The sequence below is a fragment of the Gracilinanus agilis genome, chromosome 3 (assembly GCF_016433145.1).
Source record: "Gracilinanus agilis isolate LMUSP501 chromosome 3, AgileGrace, whole genome shotgun sequence".
Classification (NCBI taxonomy): domain Eukaryota; kingdom Metazoa; phylum Chordata; class Mammalia; order Didelphimorphia; family Didelphidae; genus Gracilinanus; species Gracilinanus agilis.
In genome coordinates, this window is record NC_058132.1 from 446,710,958 (window position 1) to 446,731,484 (window position 20,527).

Consider the following 20,527-nt stretch of genomic DNA (forward strand, 5'->3'; position numbering starts at 1 on the left):
ACACCAATGCAACTACCAACAATTTGGAAATTGGTCTTGATCAAGGACACATGACAAAACTAGTGGAAATGCGCATGGGTAGGGGGGGTGCGGGGGGGGGCTGAAGGGGAAAGGAGGAGCATGAATCATGTAACCATGTTAAAAATGAATATTAATAAATGTAAAAAAAAAAAGTATACATAACTAGAATGTTAGAAAGCCTGGTCCCAGTTGTTAACTGTGTATAAGCAGTGAATTTACTATCTCCTGATTCTGAATAAAGATAACAGAAGTAATCACAGAGTCAATTATAAAAGTAGGAAGAGTATTTGCTTTTCTAGAAATTTATGTCAGTAACAGGTTTCTTATATTTTACAACTCAGAGAGTCTACTCTGTTTACCTTTATGTCTCTTTGTAAGTTATTGTCTGAGAGTATTAGTTATAAGATAATAACTTGCTTGGACCTTGTACTAGAATTAATCAACTATTAGCTTACATACTTTGAGTATGTGGGTTTTGTTAATGAATTTGTATCAACTCTCAAAAAGTCTATAAAAACCACTGTGAACAGTCACAAAGTGTCTTTCATCAAAGACTGGGTGTAATGGGACCACTGACTTTATTTACTCACAAATAAAAGCAGTTTTCAGCTCAGAATTATGGTTCAGAGATTTCTTTATTTTTATGCTACTTAAGGTTTTTTAAAGTTATGATCCTCTATTATTTCATGATCCCTTCTGAAAAGAGGCAGTAAAATATGAGTACATAATATGATAAACTCTGCATCATATTAGTGCATTATATTAGAACATTTTGATAAAAATTTTCTTTTTTAACAAAAATGTTGTAATCTGCCCTGGAGAAATGTCAAAAAGTTGAATGTAGTTTTAAAAAGAATTATAAATTCTTTTAAAAAAAATAGAAAATGATGCTTCTAGACATAATCCGGCATCGTGTACCATATTATGGCACTTATCTGATTATGTTACAGAACATATACTTTCTGAGAAATTATATAACAAAATCTAGAGTTTTGTGTAACTACATATGTTTCTAGATATAGCAAAAATTTATTTTCAAAAATTGATATATTTTGGAAGATTGTTTTTAGAGAATGTAGTTTTATTTCTGTTTCCTTCCTTCCTCTCTGTGCTCAAGATCTATCACATTCATCATTCTTGGTTGGCCCTAAAATGTGTAGCACCCAAGGGCAAGCTTACTTCTCTGTCTGTGCTACAACCTTCTAAGTCATAGAGATGATTTAGGGTTATCAGACTTGTTTTTGTCAGCCTGAACTTGACTGTTAACAAAATTGAGAAAACAAATACCATAGATAAAAAGGAAATAAAGCATAATAGACAAATGTGGAATGTGTCAATCTTGGTTTTTAGGGTGTAGTAATATAATCAAAGCTACTATAACACTTGAACTGGTAAAATAGTTCCAGTATTAACTGGAAAATATGTTATTATATGCTTGTACTGTCCTTTGAGTTTAGAGTTGAGAAAGGTGATCCCTTTCAATATCAAATGTTCATTTTTCCTAACCTTCAAAAAACATAGAAAAATTTTCTCTTCATTCTTCTTCCTTCCCTCCTTCCTTCCTTCCTTCCCTCTTTCCTTCTTTCCTTCCCTCCTTCCCTCTTTCCTTCCTTCCTTTCTTTCTTTCTTCCTTCCTTTCTTCCTTCCTTCCTTCCTTCCTTCCTTTCTTCCTTCCTTCCTTCCTTCCTTCCTTCCTTCCTTCCTTTCTCCCTTCCTTCCTTTCTTCCTTTCTTACTTCCTTCCTTCCTCCTCCCTTCTCTCTGTCTCTCTCTCTGTGTGTCTTTCTCTCTGCATGTGTCTCTCTCTCATTCTCTCCTTGCCTTAAAAAACAGTCTAGATTTTTGGGTCAGTGGTTAAGTAAAGGAAATAATTTCTAAAGAAAGATCCTCATGGAAGTCACTAGAAATTTTCTTAAATGTTTTTCCCCACCCTAACTTTAGACCATCAACACTATAAATACTCACTGATGAAACTTGAAAAATATTTCTTGAAACATATAGTAACCCCTGGAGTTACATTCTCTATCTAGGTGTCATTTTGTTCTTGGAAATAAGATGCTGAGTAATATGCTTATTTTCAGAAAGTAATAAAAAAGGAACTTAGGAACAGATTGAGAATAGAAATAATTTTGTACCAATTTATGAATCTTTTACTGAAGCCAAATATTTAGATAATTTCTCTGCCAATAAATCAACAAGCATTTCTCAGGTAACTAGAGTTTTTGCCAGCTGTAACTATCATCAGTCAAGTGAAACTCTCCCTTTCCTCAAGTAGTGTACATTCTATACGTAGAAACAACATGCATGCATAAAAACAATGTCAATGCTTACAGAGAAGAATTATATATACATGGATGTATTCATGTATATTATTGTTATTTGTTCTTTATTTTTAAGGACCAGCAATGTCATGAGGCAATGTCTTAACTTTTGCATGAAATTAATTTAAGAGTTAGAGTTGTACAAAGCCATCAGCTCTAGAGAGCCAGCTCTATATGGTAGGGGTCCTGAGTGGCGTTTAATGGCGTCGGATTGAAAAGACAGGAAAAAGAGAGAACAACCAGACTAGTGGTTAGCCCATGCTGCTCCAACCGCTATGGAGTTTGGGGTTTATTTTTATACTGGTTTCAAACAAAGAACACAAAGAAAGAGTCACAGCTGTGAAGGGGTTACAAATCATACACAACCCATTAAAGTCTAAAAAGTAGAGATATAGGTACAAGGACAAGGGCCAAATTCCAACCACCAATTAGTAGGGGGTTAATTCTGGGAGCAGAAACATATTTCATGGAGACTTTTACTAATTGTGTTCTGCCTTGATTTACATGACTGCAACTGGTCAGATAAAGTCTGGACTAGATTGTCCGGCTCCAGCTTATCTAAATAATATTTTTTAGGGTTCAGGCTTCTTAATTATCAAGGAGAGAAATTGTTAACTCAGTAGCTGCTGGTCTGATTAAGGACTCAAAGATTTCCAATAAGAATATTGAGAAAAGGTGGGGGATCTGAAAATGAGTCAAAAGAGGAGCCTCACATTTTTACCTTAGATGGCCCATTCTATCTGCATCTGACATGCAGTGAAGAAAAATCATACACACAGTTTTACTTGCCGATGATTTTTTATGGGATCCAGATAAAACATCTATTACAGACTCTATTTCTCTAAATGACTCATAAAAGCCTCCTGGAGGGGTCAAGTTGTTTTTGGATTAACCAACCTGCTGTACCAGAGCTTTTCAGGGTTCAGGTGACCAGGACCAAACAGAAAGACTGCCTCAGCCTGGATTCATCACATAGGGAATCCAGATTACAGGCCCTAATTTTTGACCCTGTTTATCCAATAGCTTTCTACAATCAGCCATAATACTTCTTCCAGAGTCATCAAAGCCCAGGGGCAAGACAAAATACAGTTGATTTTCAATGGCGCAGGATTCAGTGGATGATCTTGGGATCTTTGATTATCTAACGAAACTCTCCACAGAGCCTGCTTCAGACACCTTCATGGCCACTGGTGCAAGCTGTTCTCATCCAACCATTCTGCCAGGGGAAGTTTACACATGCTTGGGATAAACATTTCCCTAATTTACAATGGATTTAGGACCTACTGATTACCCTCAACCTGGTTTAGTTGGTCTGCAGAGATGGTTTTACTAGAAGGTGGCTACTACACATGCTATAGCTTCTTAGAGCCACAGTTGAGAGCTGGATGGAAAATGAACACCAAAGATGCATGAACAGCCCTGAAGCACAAGAGACAGTAGTCCTCCCTGAACACCCACATATATACAAATATAAATATCTATACACATGTATAGTAATCTGTACGTATTCATTTTTCCCTGTATTTGTATCTTCTATATAGCTATATTGATATTAATTTATTCATTAAGTGTTTGCTATTAGCATTTTGGTCTATAATTGCATCACCATATTTCTTTTTTTTTTAAACCCTTAATCTCGGTGTATTGTCTCATAGGTGGAAGAGTGGTAAGGGTGGGCAATGGGGGTCAAGTGACTTGCCCAGGGTCACACAGCTGGGAAGTGGCTGAGGCCGGGTTTGAACCTAGGACCTCATGTCTCTAGGCCTGACTCTCACTCCACTGAGCTACCCAGCTGCCCTCACCATATTTCATCTGCAGAATGAAAATTCAAATTTTATGCAGGCATATTTTAAGCTTATTCCCATGACTCAAAATTTGAACAAGGTTTCTTTTGGATGACAGGATATTATTGATAGTACCTTTAATTGGAAGTGACCTTGTAGATGAAATAGCCCAGTCTTTTTATTTTATATATAAGTAAAACAAGGCAAAAGAGAGTAAAAGTTAATTGTGCAAGGTCATGTAGGTATTAAAAAGAAGAGTTTAAATTTAAATCTAGGTCCTTTTTTCTTAAGTACTATAATTTTAAAATAGTTCTTATAGTTTTAGTCATATAGTTTTTAACTTATTGTTAAACAGTCAATTTTTTACTTAATTCCTTAAATTTTTACTATATACCAAGAACTGTAACTGTAATTAAGTGATAACTTTCAAGGCCTGTTCCCCAATCCAGATGCTGGTGAGTTACTAAGGTGGCTCCAATTCAATACAATAAAATAAACATTTATTAAGCTCATATTATTGACAAGTAATATGTTTGTAGGAGTTATAATGACTAGGTAGTATTTCCTCTCTTAGCCCACTTAAAATCTTTAATAGAAATGGTCCTTCTTTATATACTGAGTTGAATGTATTATTACAACCACAAATAAACATCTTTCATTATATTCCTATATTTGGGATTGTTATTTTTCCTATTATCAGTGAGAAGACATAGGACATTGTGGAATTTAAATTCATAGACCTTTTGACCTGAGTTCTTTTAGTGAACATTATTTTCTAAAATGCACTTTCTTATTGAAAAATTAATTTGGTGTCAAAAATGTCCTGAGTTTTTTATTTTTTTAACCTATTGGTAGCTGCTTAATGTAGCATTTTGCTTCTGGGATAGTGCACCTGCTGTGCCTCCAATTATAGAAAGCATGTTCTGACATCTCATTGATCTCCTGGGATGTCACCAGAATGTAGCAACTCAGCAGGTGACTTGGAAGATGAGTAGAAAGGCTATAAAGAAGAAAATGTACGTTTTAAATTTTTTCTATTGGAATATAAACAATTTTTTTCTCTTCCTAGCCACTGTTCAGACTTCTATAATTCTCAATTCTCCTTTTATGCTAGAATTAATTGCAAATGAGTTATGACACTCTAGTCTCAATTTGTCTTACCCATGTCCATTAGATATTAAATCAAATTTACCCTATTAGAGGATAAACTACAATGAGATGAGAGAGAAACACAAACACTCTCTGTCTTCTTTATCTCTCTCTCTCTTAATAATAGACATAATATATTATATAATCTAGGCATTATAGTGGATAGAATATTGATTTTATTCAGAAATATCTGAGTAAGAGTTCATCCATAGTCAATTTGCTAGCTATATGATCTTGGGCAAGTCACTAAACTTCTGTCTTCCTCCTTTAGTTTCCTCATCTGAAAAATGTTAGTTTTGGTATGAGGTTAAGATGAGATACTATTTTTAAAGTGCTTTGAAAAACTTCAGGGAATGTATTTTGAGTATAGGCACAGTCTGTTGTACACTAATAGAGATGAGAAATAAGAATTAGAGCAGGACCAAAATAACATGTGAAGGGAATTAATGTGTAGTAAGACTAGAAAGTCTAATATATATCATATATTTATGCACATAAATATATATTTATTTTATTATATATATTTATATACATATAAAATATAAATGTATATGTATATTTGGCTTGTGGAATCCAGGTTGAGAAGGTCTTTATATACCAAATAGAAGTTTGTATTTGATTCTGTAGGTAATAGGGAATAATTGGCATTTACTAAGGAGTATGTTATCATTAGTTGTCTTGCTTTAAAAGATCATTTTGGTATTTGTTTGGCAAAACTTTAAGAGCAGAAGAATATAATGATGGTTAATTTTACTCTCATTTAAATTATTTTTTCTGTAAATATGCCTGGAGAACATCTTGATTTTAACCCGTTTTCTCCTTAGAGAATGTCAGATTGATTAACAACTCCTAGTTCTCCCTTGTAATTTACAATCTGGCAAAAGAGTCAAAGAAAACAGAAAGATACTAAAGAAAAGGTTTGGGTTTTTTTTTGAAGAAAAAGTAATGTTCTTCCACAGAAAGTTCAATAATCTGAAATGTATGATTAGAAAAATCTACTCAACTGAGATTACACTCAGTGGAGACCCAGAATTTCCTAAATATCTAGGATAGTCATGTATGTATGGACTCCAAGGAAGTAGAAATGAACTGAATATCATTCTCAACCTTGACTTCAATCTTCACTACTAATTAAGAGAAATAAAGAGACCTTTAACAAATGGTAAGAGCAAGAAGAATATAAGAAAGTAGAGAATCATTATGATTTATACTGTTAAAAAATGCCTGCTTTCCAGAAAACTTCTTATTAGGTGAGAGCCATATTACTTTATTATGCATATTTTGAAAGCTATATTTTAGAAGAGATTTTTGCAAGGCATTTGGGGACACATATATACAAAAAACTGAAACTATACACACACACACACACACACATGTTTATAACCGTGTATTAGGAATGGCTTTTAAAAAGTAGGTTAGAATACTGGAAAGACCACCAGACTAAATGTGAAGACAACTGGCTTTGAGTCCTTTAATCATAATCAACAAATATTTATTAAGTATGAAGTTCCAGGAATAATACTAAGTATTATGAATATGAAGAAAAGCAAAAATAATTACTGCCCTAAAGGAGTTTATGCTCTAAAATGAAAAAGGTAGAGTACATGGAAGGTAACATTAAAAAGGATGGCTCTTTCACCTGAGGAAACTATAAAGTACCTCTTGCAAGGATAATTTTGAGATGAATTTTGAAGAAATCTAGGATTTTTAGAGGGCTAATGTGAAGGGCTAGACACACAAAGGCATTATGACTGAAGATTGAGTTTCGTGTTTGAGGAACATCAACTAGGACAGAATAGGTATGGAACAGAGAAAAATATAAGACTAGAAAGGCAAGAAAGGTCCTTGGTTGAAAAGATCTTTAAAAGTCAAAGGACTTCATATTTGGCTCTGGAAGTAATAAACGCTTAGTGTTTATATAAGTAGGTTTATGGTATAATAAGACATAATTGGGAAGATCACTTTGGTTACTGTTTAGAGAGGGGAGAGATTTGAGGTAAACTAAATAAAAGGTTATTGAAATAGTTGAGTCAAGAGGGGGTAGATATTTGAAATAGGCTGGTGGTTATGTGATTGGAAATAATTAAATATATATGAGAGATCTCATAGAGAATTGATGAGTTTTAGCAACTGGATGTTATATGGGGTGAGAGAAATGAGGAGTTGCAGATGATACCTGGGTTGTGAATATAAGTGATTAAAAGGATAGTGATCTTGGACAGTAATTGATAAATTCAGAAGAAGTTTTGGGTTCTAAATGTTCTCTCTTTCCTCTTCCACCCATTAAGAAGGCAAGCAATAATATATTCATTATACATGTGAACTCATGCAAAACGTATTTTCATATCAACTATGTGACAAAAAAAGCAAGAAAAAATTAAGTTGAAAGAAAATATGCTTCAATCTGCACTTTCCAGCTTCTTAGTTCTTTCTTTGGAGATGGATAACATTTTTCTTCATGACTTCTTTAGAATGCTATGGGTCATTGTATTGGTCAGAGTAGCTAAATAGTTCACAGTTGATTATCATTGTAATATTGCTGTTATTGTGTACAATATTCTTTTATTTGTCACCACTTTTGAATAAGTTCATATGTCTTCAAATGTTATTTTGAAACAAACTGCTTATTTCTTATGACACAAAAGTATTCTGTTACCATGATTTATTAACTTGTTTAGCCATTTGCCAACTCATGGACATCTCCTCAACTCTTAAATCCTCAAAAAAATGGTATAAATATTTTGGTATTTATAGGTCTTTTTCTCTGCCTTTGGTCTCTTTGAGGTACAGATGCAATAGTGTTATTCTTGAGTCAAATTGGTCTCCAGAATAGTTGGAGCAATTCACCACTCCCCCAACAGACTATTAGTGTACCTATTTTCCACATTATCTAGAGCATTTACCATTTTCTTTTTCTGTCATGTTAGTCAATTTGATAAGTGTGAGATGATACCTCAGAGATGTTTTAATTTTCATTTCTCTGAATATTAATGATTTAGAGCATTTTTCAGATGATTATTGATAGCTTTGATTTCTTCTTCTGAAGACTGCCTATTTCTATCATATGACCATTTATTAATTAGAAAATGGCTCTTATTTTTTATAAATTTACCTCAGTTCTCTATAGAGCTGAGAAATAAGACCTTTTATCAGAGAAATATGCTATAATTTTTACAACCAGTTTCCTGTTTTCTACAAGTTTTGGCTGCACTGGTTTTATTTATGCATAAGCTTTTTTTAAAACTTTATATAATCATAATTATCCATTTTGCATCCCATAATATACTCTATTATTCTGACAGCGAATCCAGAGCTTCTATAACTATATTATGTAATGATCATCCACAAATAATATTAATAAAGCCACAGAAATGAAGGCTTAATCATTCAAAGCCTTCTTAGAACCTCAGGTTCTATTTCCTTGTTTTGAAGGGCATGGGGAAGAGAGATCATAAAATTCAGCAGAATGAGACAATGAAAAAAGTCAATGTGGGAATTTGTTTTGTTTGAAATATATCCATATGAATGTGCACATATATTGTATACACATATATACACATATGCTGTAAGAGGGAAATTTAGGGTATTTTATAGATATATATAAAACATGGCTGCCAGGAATCAACAGTTCAGATTGATTCCATAATTAAATCAGACCCAAGTCAGCATTGGGTTGAGGCAAGTTTATTTACAATCAGGAAGGTAAAAGTATAGGAATAAAGAGAAAGGGAGAGGTTAGTCCAGGCCTGGTCAGGTCTCGATGAGGGAGAAGGTTATAAGGCTAAATAAATGAAGCTGCAAGCCACAAGGCCTAACAGCCAGATAGGCTGGTGCCTGCTTGGGTAGAGTTTAGAAGAGGCCTAGGTAGGCCAAGGAAGTCAGCCTAACTTACCCACGTGACGCTACAGAGTGTAAACTGTCTGTGGTCTCAGGAGCTCCTTCAGCACCAAGTTCGAAGCGGGAACCACCTCAACAGGAAGTAACTAACATACTTAAAGAGATAGTGTCTTTCGTCACTTCCGGTGGGTCCACCTCTAATTCAAATGGACAAATGGCAGTCTCTACATTGATTTGGACTGCCCAAAGGGCAGTCCCTTATTCTTGATTTGTTACTTGTTGTCACATGTGGGTAACTAGTTTTCCCTCCCCACTAAGGAAGGTGAGGGTGACATCATTTCTATGCCTATGATGAGTAGATTTTTGACTATGAATGGGCTAAAGTTAATTCCATTTACACAATCCCCCCTGATGATCATATTGGGTGCCTACTCACCCCAAGTGATCATTTTACACAAACATCTTATACTCACAAAGGTTATCTAACTACAATAGTTAGAGATAAGAGGGAAATGGAAAAGAGAGAAAGCAAAACCAATGTTTTGCTAAGCGCATTGACAAGAAACCAATTGGGGGCAGTCCCCTATTGGCTTAACATGTACAATTAAAGTAGCTGTTCAAATCCCATCAGTCCATTCATTAGTACCCAAAGTTCATTCTGGATCACTCGATGGATGCAACAAACCCCATCAGTTCAATCAAATGCAACCCAAAGTTCATTCTGGATTTCTTGATTAAATGTAGGTTCTTCAGTTATCTCTCTGCAAAAAGTTCATTCTCTGGATTAAGGAATCAGCAAGTTTCTTTCCCTGAGAATTTTTTTAAAACAAATCAAAAATTAAATCTTGGATATTATAAAAATACAATAAAATCTTGGATTTTATAAAAATACAATAAAATCTTGGATTTTATAAAAATACAATCCCCCCTGACGTGGGTATTTAGAAAGAAATACCCAGATCAGCTCAAGATATATAGTTGAGTCATGGGGTTGTATGAGTAATTTTAAAAGAGAAAAAAAAAGTATGTAAAGGTCAAATAGAAGAAAATTGAAACTTTGGAAAAAGAAAACATTAAAATCAAAATATCATTAATATAATAATAATAATAAATAAAAAATAATAATAAAACATTAATATCAAAAGCTATGTATATAAAATTTCTGAAGAAACAAAATAAAATTATAACAGGCCCTTGTACTAGGGTCTAATCAATTATAATTTCCATCCTACTAGTTTGTAGGACACAATGCAGTAATACTGCACTTACCCATTTGCAGCTAAGACTACAGGAAGTTGCCATTCTATAAGAGAGAAAAAAGGACAAGATATTACTTTTCAAGGGCTGTTTCTTGCACTGTATGTAGGTGTGATAGTAAGTATGATAATACTGATTGTAGGCAGAATAGTTTATCTTTACCTCTCCAAAAAGAAACTACCAGAGAAGCTGGATGACACTAACTCAGAGAGATTGAGTAAAATAGAGAAGAAAATGGAGAATAGGGAGGAGGGCCAAGAGCAACTGCTGGCTTATATAAAAAAACTGTGCTAAGGATTTAAAAAAGAGGAAACAGTTAAAAAAGAAATTCCAACAAAAGAGGGAATTATTCCTCCATAGTTCCTCATTCCAAGACTCCTCCTATGAAAGCCCTTCTGACACACCCTCTCCTCAACCCGTCCCCTCCCCACAACCCGTACCACCCCATCCCCAACCCCTACTGCCTACATATATATTATATGCAGGCAAGCATACAACATTTTCCTTTTTCATCAGTTGGGTAGGAGAAGTAGAAGGGAGAAAACAATGATTATTATACAGTTTCTTAATTGCTAATTTTCAACAGACACTGATGCTAAGAATTTTAAGTTTTTAAGGAATGAAAATGTTTTTGTCACTAACCTGGTTGTGTTTAAAAAATGATAACTAAGTAATTATTTTAATTATTTGAGCTATTCAAAGACCAGACTTACTCAAAGCCAGAGGAATATAAAATTCACCAAATTGAGCCATATCTAACAAAAGAGCAAAAAAAATTTAAACTATAATAAAAATTTTTTGTAATATTTCAGTTAGTACAAAAGCTCCACAAATGTACTTGAATAGAGAAGCACAGTTAAGTGCTATTTATTTGCTATTTTTACTAGATTTTCCCTCTGCGTGACTTTATGTGAACTGATCTTTGTATCCTATTCTAAAAGCAATTGTATAATAATTTCCAAAATGCTCCAGTGAGCTAAATAATACTGCATTTTATTTTACTTTCAATTGATGCAAAAAAAATATCTATGGGAGACAAGCTTCCAAGTAGAGGCTTAAGGATAATTTCAGTAAATACTTTTATGGTTTGGGATAAAACCTGAAAAGTAAATACCTTATCTGATCTTAGAAGTATCCCTGAAGTTTATGAATATCCCTTGCCCTCTGCAATTCTCTGTTACAGATATAATTGATTTTCCACTATTCTGCTTCATGACTGAGAAGTATATTTAAAATGAATCACTCCTCACTCATTTCCTCCTTTCTTCTTTCTCTTTGTCACATCAGAGTATGTGTATATATATATATATGAAAATTCAATTTATCAAAATGGCTACTTATCAACATTTCCTAACAGAAGGCTATGTTCATTTTCCCAAGTAGTTTGGCATAAAGAACACAAAGATCTCAAATATTCTTTAATGTTCATGCCAAAAATTCTATTGACCTATATGAAGGCATTATATTCCATAAGAAAGTTGACTTTCAATTGGATTCTATTATGTTGATAATGTTCTTAATACCAATAAAAATTATAAAATCTTTCAACTTTAGGCTTGTCTGAGTATTCCTGATATTTTTCACAGAAGAAAAGGTTGAGAAGCAAGCCTGGAAGAAGGCAGATCATAGATAGATGCCTTGAGAGCACTTCAAGTGTTCCCTTGACTGAGATTTTAGAGCATGCTGGACCAGCTAGTCATTGAGGACTTGGCAGGTCCTTCCCACATCACGCAGTTTCACATATTGTCTTAAATACCTCCCTCCCACCATGAGAAAACCAAACAATTATTCTGTCCATATTGAAGATATATCTTGGTTTGAAGAATGGTAAAGTGGAGAACACATCCTTTGACCCAGTATTATCACTACAGGGTCTGTAGCCCAACAAGATCAAAAAGAGGAGAAAATGATCTACTTGTACAGAAATATTTATAGCAGCTATTTTTGTGGTGCAAAGATTTAGAAACTGTGAATGACAATTATTATCAGCAATGAAAGGATCCAAGACAGTTTATAAGTTAATAAGGGACTTATGACAAAAAAAAGTTATATATTACCAAAGAAGAAATTGATAGTCTAAATGCAGATTTTAGTATATTTTTTTCTCACTTTATTTCCTTCATGAATTTTTCTCATATAACTTATATGTGTCTTCTTTCACAAATGATGACTATGGAAATATGTGTTGCATAGTAGCAACATCTTTAACCACATATCATTTACCTGCCATCTTGGGAAGCAGGAAAGGGAGAACATGGATTGAAAAATGTCAGAAATTGATAATTAAAAATTATGTCTACATATAACTTGGGAAAATTATAATAAAATGGAAGGAAAGATATAATATAAAATAAGATTGATAATTTTTATATAAAATTTAAAAGGTTCCATGCAAAAAATCTACTGTAATAAAAACTAGAATGGAAAAAGATAACTAGGGGAGACAATTTCAACAAGTATCTCTAGTAAAAGGCTTATTTCCAAGGTACATAAAAATTGTGGAACATGAAAGGAATGAAATATTACCATTCTTTAAGATATTATGAAATGAATAATTTCAAAGAAAAGTGGGAAGATCATTATGAACTGATGTAGTCTTAAATGAGAAGAACTAGGAGAACATCCATAGAATGATACCAATGTGGAGAAAAATGACTTTGAAAGATTGAGTACCCTGATTGTAATAGCTGACCTGCTACTAATCTCTCCTCTCTCCAATCCATCCACCATTTAGCCATTAATGTGATTTTCCTAAAGCATAATTCTGACCATGTCACCTCCTCACTTAATAAAATCCTTTTCCTCCCTTTTGTCCTCTGAATCAAATATAAAATTCTCTATATAGCATGTAAAGCTCTTTATTACTAACTACAAAACTTTAAAAAGTAATAACAGAATTCATCTGGAGAAGCAAAAGTTCAAGAATATCATGAAAATTAAAGAAAAAAATGTGAGATTAGGAAGTCTAGGCATACTAAATCTCAAACAGTACTACAGAGCAGTAATATAAAATCTATACATATGAATCCTTTCTTTTTTTCCTTTGATTTCTTTGATATGTTGGCTTCATAGTAGTATAGTGGTGTCAAAGAGAATGCCCAATTTGGTAACTTTCACTGTATAGTTCCAAACTGTTTACCTACATGACTGGAATAATTACTGAGAGGGTGAGAGGAAGGAGACCTATCAAGGATTTTGAAGTGGATGAAAAAGTATTGGCAGAACTGGTGTGTTAAATGAGATAGTGAGTTAATAAGGAATGTGTAAGAGAATTATGTGAGGATGTAACAAATTTGCAGTGAATCCAGCCATGGCAGTTGTGTCATTTTCTCCTCATTCATTCAGCAGTAAGAATAAAAACTGAAGTCAGAAGATGATTGGCTTAATCCAAGGATGGGACTCAGCAAGGAACACTAAGTGGGATAATAGGTAGCAGAGGACCCTAGAGAAAAGAATAGTGTAGAATAAAAATGGTTCCCCAATGTACCAAGATGAGGAAAAGAGGAGAATATAGCTACGATATGGAAGATGGCTTGAGAAAGAAATGATTGAACAAAGATAGGTCATGGGGAAGATGAGGGAAAAGGTTAGGGTTTTGAGGAAGAGGGAGAAAGGTAATGAAAATGGAAAAGATAAGGGAATTTCAGAGTTCATGAACATGAAAGTGGTGTATGTAGACATGATGGCAAAATTAAGGGAATATTTATATATCTTAGTGATTCAAATGGTCATGAAATTAGGAATTTTAGAAACTGGGAGGTCAAGATATTTAAAAAGATAATCAGTGGTGATGTAGGATTGTCCTGGTATGAGAGCAGAAGTTGGGAGTTTTCATTTTAAGAGAACCCTTCAGTTCCTGAATACAAATTCCTAAAAATAGTAATAATGGGAGAGTTTGCTTTAATATTATTATTGTGTTGTGGGTAGATTTTTTTGCTGTGATCTGAAGACATCAAATTGCATTAAATATAATGAATATCTATTCTGGACTATTTTTAGACACTGAAAATATAAGCTGAGCCTTTTTCCTTATAATTAGGAGAAAATTGCTAATTTCTTAAAGGTCCATTGTTACTCTTAAGAATTACTTAGTAAGGGGGCAACTGGGTGGCTCAGTGGATTGAGAGTCAGGCCTAGAGATGGGGGGTCCTAGGTTCAAATATGGCCCCAGACACTTCCTAGCTGTGTGACCCTGGGCAAGCCACTTAACTCCCTTATCACTCTTCTGCCTTGGAGCCAATACACAGTATTGACTCCAAGATGGAAGGTAATGGTTTAAAAAATAAGTAAAATGAAATTTTTAAAAAGAGTTATTTAGTAAGAAGTTTTTAACTGAACTTAATTTTGCTAGAATTGATTTTTTAGAGTTTGCTAGAATTGATTTGCTAGAATAGGTTTTGCCATGTTTATTGTTTGGTAGGTTTTTTTTTATTAGCTCCAAGCTTGGGACATGGAGGAAGTTCTCTGACTCATAATGGTCTGAGAACTCCCTTTGTTTCTCTCTACTTATGAAATATATGAATTAAAGTAATTTGATAGAGATTATTAGCTCTGCCTATGGGATAGAAGGAAGAAGCTGTGATTAGCTGGAGCTTGAGCATATAACTGTGAGGAGAGGGGCTACAATAATCATTTTCTTTCATGAATTGAACCTATCACAGTTTGGAAAATAAACACTAAGGAAATAAATAGCTTCATTATGGTTACATCTCACTATCATTGGTGCTCTTTGCTTTTTATTGGAAATCCTGAAGATTTATTTCATAGTAAATGATTTTTTCCTTCTGTCACCTTTCTGCACTGGCACAAGTTTCAACTACCAAGCTAAGTTCATAACTGAGAATCTCTTAGCTCTTTTCCATTTCTATTGTTTTTTTTCCTTGGAAAAAGAACATGACCCTTATAAAATCTGATTTTAAAAAGTTTATCATAGGATACTATGGGAAAATATTAAGAGTATGTAATAATAAACAAAGGAAGAACTGACTAAATGATAAAATCTTATCTCTTAATCTTTATTAAATTACATAAATAAATTAGTCTTCTACATTTCTTAATATTTTTCCCCTCCCCTTCACCTATAGTTTGTACTTATCTTTTTTAAGATTTTGTTTACAGGTTGAGTTATTTAAGACTTTCAGGTAATGCTTCTTTTTTTAAATCTCCCTCACTAGCTTCTAGAGGTTTGATCTTTCCCTCCCAAAGAAATTGGAATCCCAAACTCATTCTTGTTTTCACTTTCATTCCTTAGCCCCATGATAATATGCCTTAGCTCGGGATGAGACAAGAATTATTATAATATATCCCAATGCTTATATAGAGATTATTTAAAACTCAGAAGAATATCCAGGTTGTCAGCTTTTATATGAAGACTCATCTTGAAGCAAGAAGAAATGTCAGCTGAGATAATCTCTTCACAATTTTAATTACTATAAAGTGTTTGAATTCTTTTGAAGAAAAACATTATAAAATTTTCATTTTTAACCCAAATATCATAGTTTATGACATAACACATTTGGAAAGTGAGAAGGCAATAGCAACAACAATAAAACAAACAAGCAAATCTATGCCTTCAAGGAGTTTACCTCCTATTAGATTTCAAATATCACATCAAGTCTTGAGATGTGTGTGTGTGTGTGTGTGTTGTGTAGTATTTAGTAATGCTTTTTCAATCTTTCATTCCTCAAAGACAATTCCCATATTTGAGAAAGAGTTAAAAATAACTACTATCTTTATTATTGTTATTTTTTACACAAATAGAACTAAAAATCACTAGCAGAGAAGCAGCCAGGCATTTTGATTCCATTACGACAGAATCTCACAGTTAGAATCAAACTTATCAGTCATCTAATTTATTCTATATCCATTTATGTTCATGACATCACCAAAAAGGAGTCATTCATTCCTTTCTACCCAGTCATGTAATTTGGCCAGACAAATACTTTTCGGTTAGTAAATCCAATTGATTTGATGGAAAACTATAAAACTCAAAATGTCACGTACCTGGGATAGAATATGACTTTTTGAGTTTTAGTATTGGGACACGTCCCCAAAATCAGAGCTGTTCAAGATCAAACTGGTGCAGGACTAGTTTACATAATATAATAATTGTTATATTATCCACTGCTACTATTATAACTTTCTACAGAGCCTGTTTCCTTATGCCTTCTTGGCCATTGGATCAAATTTTTCCCTTTTGTCAGGGATGCCTGGGCTAGATATTTATAGCTTAGAGCTTAATTGGACAAAGAAAAAAAAATCAAAGCTATCCACTGCATTCCAAGTCACAATCTTGACTTTTGTCTTGTGTAATGCAGGATTTATGCAAGATCTCTTGCATTTGCAAATTACCCTAGGCAATCCTGTCAGTTAGGAGAATGGAACTCTGGCCCAGCAGGTGCCAGTCCCAGGAGCTGACAGTTTGAGTTGGGACTATAAAAACCCTTGCTGAACCAAACTGGGGATTCTGATTTCCTTGACCTCACCCAGACACCCAGCTACCCCTGACTTCCCCTTGGGGACCCTGGGAGGTTGAAGGGAGGTTGAAGGGAGGTTGAAGGGAGGTTTTGGTTGTGGAAAGTGGGCAGGATTTAGCTTAGGGCAGCCTAGCAAGAGGGACACCCCTAAACCAATTCATCAACTATATCTGTCTAGCTGGTGGACCAAACAACATCAGGGCAGTGTTAAACTATCTCTGGCTGAGGGCTGGTTCCCTTAGCCTGACCTTACCTTCCAGGTCCATAGTCAACACTTGCCAGTCGTCCCTAGCAACAGCATCTCAAGAGCCCTACAGCCTCTTACCTCAGTTTTCCCTTCTGTGTTAAAATAAAACCCTTAGCCTGAAACTGAGAGTTTCTATAATTATTATAACATCATCTTAGGCTAAGGAACTGAGGAGAGGGGAAAATAGCAACCACTTGACTTTAAAGGAAGTACTGGGAAAGCTTCTATTGTATCCAGGAAGTGTGTGAGCTTCACTTCCTGTTGAGTTCTGCTTTCACTCCAGCAGGGAGGGACCCCTCACTCTCCACCTTAAAGGAGCTTATAGAGGAGCAGGGAGACTGACTGGGCATCATAGCTTAGGCTAGACATCACTGACAGTCTCAAATCACCTGATACTGTAGTTAAAGGCTCCCAGGCCCAGGTGACTCACTTGTACCACCAGCTCCTCTATTATCAGCTACATTACACTTGACATTGGATTTCAATACCAATTACTGTGCAACTATGTCTCACTGAAATCCAATTTATGTTCAAGTTAAGTGATGTCATTTTGGTCCTCTTTGAGTAGGAATGAAAAGCCATTTCAACTCTAATTTAGGTTCTCATTATTTTTCTATTTTTCCCTACTTCTTTATTTCATTTTTGATATTTTTGCAGAATGCATGCAGATATAATTTTAATATTTTTCTGACATTTTGCAACTCATGTTTTTTCTTTTTCCTCTTTTAACTCCCTCCTCCCTGAAACAGCAGGTAATGCAGTATAGGTTGTGCTATCATGGGCTATCATCTAATAATACATATTTCCATTTTCATCATGCAAAAAATAAATATCACATATACTACAGAAAAAAATTAATGAAGGAAATCAAGTGAAAAATTATATGCTTCAAACTTCATTCAGAATCCATCAGTTCTTTCTGTGGTAGTGGGTAGCCTTTTTTTGTCATGACTCCCATGGAGTTGTCTTGGATCATAGCATTGCTAATAATACTTGTCATTCAAAGTTGATCATCCATGCATTATTGTCATTACTGTGTACAACATTCTCCTGGCCCTGCTAACTTCACTTTGTATCACTTGATATGCCTTTTCAGGATTTTTTGTGATCACTTCTTATGGCACAATAGTATTCCATTACAACCATATTCTACAACTTGTTCAGTCATTCCCTAGTTGATGTATACACCTTCAGTTTCCAGCTCTTTACCACCACAAAAAGAGTTGCTATTAATATTTTTTATAAAAATAGAATTTTTTCTTCTTTCTTTTACAAATACATATATAACCAGACATATATAACATTCCTACTGCCTTCTCTTTAAGGTCTTCCATAATGTGAATGCAATTGTCCTCTCCAATCTAATTTCATATTCATCTTTTTCACAAGTTTTAGAGAAACCAGACTACTACCAACTATTCTCCAAATTCTCTGTTCTCTCTCACCTCCAAACATTTTGGTAGTCTGTCTTCTAGATCTAGGATATGCTCCCTTTTTTATTTCTGCCAATGGAAATCCTTTACCTTTAATGTCAAGCTCAGTAGCTACTTCCTTCATCATATTTTTTCAGATCTACTTAAATAGCAGTAATACTTCTGAATAAAAATATTTTATTCTTTTTGCTGTCACCTATTCACTGATTTAATTCTAACATGCATTTTGTTTATTTGTGTACATGTTTTATCCCCTACTAGGTCTTAAATTTTTTTAGGATAAAGGATGTGATGTTTCTCAGCTTTGTATCTTTAGCTCAATACAGAGTAACCAATTTGTGATATTTTTTAAATAAATATTTGTTAAATTATTCTTACTAATAATTATTGAACTAATTTATATTTATATTTTTGAAATTTGCTTAAAAAGGCTTAATATTCCCTGGAACCTAGTGGCAATGATTCCTTATTCCCCTGAAAAAAATTAATTATAAGACCATGGATTTGAACCCTGCCATTCAGTTTTGGAGTCAAAGACTAAAAAGTTTGGACCTTTGCCATTTTGAATTGCTGTATAAACATAATTTTAAAAGAATCCCTTATGTTCTTGACATTAGAAAGAAAAGGATTCCATAAAATGTTTTAATTATAAATCTCCATATTTTTTCCACTCCTGGCTTATATTTATATTCTATTCATATTTATTTATTTATATTTATATTTATATTTCAAAATCTTTAATAAGGTAAAGTGTGAATTATTGGAAAAAGTGATAGACACTTAGGTAGGAAGATCCAGAATAGCATTGCCTCAGATATACTTACTATCTGGACAGATCTGTTATATATATATATATATATATATATATTTATGTATGCATATAAGTCAGTAATGCCTGATGTATTTAACTCACATGTGAATCTAAGGAATAAAGAAACTTGTGCTATAATAGCATTATTCTCAAGGTTGTAAAGATAAAACAAGATAATATTTGCAAAATCTTAATGCAATATCTAAAAAAGGCAGTTAAGTAGTCCATGGAGTAGAACACTTAACTAGGTGTCAGAATTTCCTAAGTTCAAGACCAGAAAATGGATATGAACACTCACTTGCTCTGTGACCATGGACAAATCATTTAATTTTTCTACATCTCAATGCTCTTGAACTATATAAGGAAAGTAAAGCACCACAGAATCAATGCTTTCCAATTGTAGTGTTAGAGAAGACTCTTGAAAGTCCCTCAAACAGCAAGGAGATTAATCAGCCAAAACTTAAAGAAATTAATTCAGGTTTCTCATTAGAAAGACAAATAACTAAAACTGAAGCTTAAGTACTTTAGCCACATAATGAGAAGTCAGAACTCATTTGAAAAGATCCTAATGTTGGGAAGGATTGAAGGCAAAAGGAGAGGGAAATAGCAGAGGATGAGATGGATAGATAGTGTCATGGAACCAATGAGCATGAGCTTGGATATGAGCAGGAGATAGTGAAGGATTAGGATGGCTTCCTGTGTTCTAATCCACAAGAGTTGGATGGGACTGAACAAATGAACAACAAATCTCCATTCTTTTATCTATAAAATGGAGATAAAAATAGTGCCTATCTTCCAGGGTAGCTGGGAAGATAAAAATGTGCATATATATATATATATGAAGTTCTTCACAAAACTTATATAGACTATAACTATTACTGTCATCACTTGCTATGTGAAGTACTTTAGAAACTTGATAATATCATAAATATGTCAGCTGCTTAAAATTATGTTGTCTACCTTAGCATGTCCATTCTATGAGGCTAATATAACTGCATAGTTGAGTGCTTAATTGAAACAAGGTATAACCCCATTTCAGTACACTATTAGTGCAGTACTGTTGCTAAACACTACTTCCAAAGGAAAAAAAAGTACCTGTAAAAATGACATAAAGATATTCTTTATGGCATTGCAAAAAAAGGTCCAGAGAGTGATTTGTCGTGTAAATTTTCATATATGTCTAAGCAGGTAT